This window comes from Otolemur garnettii, unplaced genomic scaffold (assembly GCF_000181295.1).
Source record: "Otolemur garnettii isolate 467f Iridium unplaced genomic scaffold, OtoGar3 scaffold00153, whole genome shotgun sequence".
In the NCBI taxonomy this organism is placed as follows: domain Eukaryota; kingdom Metazoa; phylum Chordata; class Mammalia; order Primates; family Galagidae; genus Otolemur; species Otolemur garnettii.
The window spans coordinates 73,623-75,284 of record NW_003852548.1 but is presented as its reverse complement, the minus strand read 5'-3'; the positions used below and the strand labels follow the sequence as shown (position 1 = coordinate 75,284).

Sequence of the window (1,662 nt, the reverse complement as noted above, 5' to 3'; positions counted from 1 at the left end):
CTTCAGGAATTTTCCTGGCCCTCTTCATCTGCTCCCATTCTGGTCTTTCCTAGACTTTCTCTACTCAACTTGAGATCTTCTCCCGCTGCAACCCCCGACTCCGACCCTGGGTCTTTGAACCTGACATTTCTATATGACCTCCACCTCAGCCTTTCACTCTTAGATCTCCCCAATCCCTTTCATCTCTCAGGAACTCTTTCACTCTTTTTTTTTTTTTTTTTGTCTGCACACACACATGTTTCCCCAGCTCTCCAGTGTTAAAGATGCAGGGTGAGGGGGCTTCGAGGCCCAGAAGAAGCTCTTGTCTAATTCTTCCTGTCATAGGTGCCATCCCCCTTGTGGCCCCGTCCATAGCCTGAGTTATCAATCGTCTCTTTCTGTCCTGTGATGCCCTTGCCACTGTCATCCAAGTGCTCCTCGTGGCTACCGGTGTATTAGCTGGTGTTGGTGAGACCATCCACGGCACCTGCCACTGTGGCTTGATAGAAACCGAAGAATGGATTTGAGCCTGGTTCCTCCTCTTCCCCCAAGATGGCCCTGAGATCCATGGAACAAGTCCTCGCAGCTCTTCCTCTTCCTCGGGTGTGGGGCCGCTTCTCTTAGGGCCCAGAGCCACCTGTGGGCAGGCGCTCTAGCCAGAGCCATCCACACTAGGGTGACCAGATTTTAACATCTGTAAGGCGAGACAACATGGGGGGGGCGGAGCGGGGGCGCGGGACAGGGAACGGCGCAGGGCAGGGCCTGACAACAAGGCAAACTTTGATAAGCAGTTCTCAATAATCACTTCTCAGCAATTATTTATTACAGTTTAACATTACAAAATTAACAAAAATAATATAAAACTCATATTCTGGTGAAATAGCCATATGGCGGCCGAAAACCGTATATTCCCTTCTTGTTCTCCAGCCCGTTCATGCATTCTTTCCAAAAATCGGGACTTTTTAAAAATGCTGCAGGACGCGGGACAAATTGTTGAAAAGCGAGACTGTCCCGCCAAAATAGGGACGTCTGGTCACCCTAATCCACACCCAAGGAAAGCGATACCAGGGCACAGAGGGACGGTGGACTTTTCTTTGTCTAGCGGACTTATTCTGACCAGGCTGCTGTGAGAGGACCTCATTCAGTGACCACCAGTGGTGGCTGGATTCTTGCCCTCCATGAGTTGATAAATGTCTTCCAGGCTTTGGTCTGGGCTCTTTCCCTGGAAGCACTTCTGGCCCAGTTCCTTCATTGCTTCTGTGAACTGCTGAAAGGTGATGGTTCCGGCATTCTTGGCTTTGACTTTGTTGAACACAGTGTCCACATCTTCGGAGGTGACCGTCTTGCCATCCGTGATGCCACAGTCCTGGCACAGCTTGGAGAAGTTCTTATTGTTTATTTCAGCACCACTGCTTGAGGAGTCTCCCAGGACAGCGAATTGCTGGAATGTTTTCTCTGCTTCAGATGCCATGGTCAGCTAGAGGTTAGGGGTGGGCAGTGGGGAGGGGGAGTGTCAGGACGAAGGGGGGAGGGGAAGGGAGGATGGACGAGGAATGAGGATGAAGGTGAAGATTAAATCAGTGGGCAAGAGAAACAAATCCCCTTGTCCCTGCTGCCCCCTCCCCTGTACCCCTCACCCCCATGCCGCCTGCCACCACCACAACATGAGCCTTCCCTTCCCAG

At 51.4% G+C, this 1,662-nt stretch overlaps 1 pseudogene; it reads right to left on the bottom strand.

The window, feature by feature from the left end:
- Positions 1 to 305: 305 nt before the first annotated feature.
- On the bottom strand, positions 306 to 1,450 carry LOC100944881 (annotated as a pseudogene).
- Positions 1,451 to 1,662: the final 212 nt, after the last annotated feature.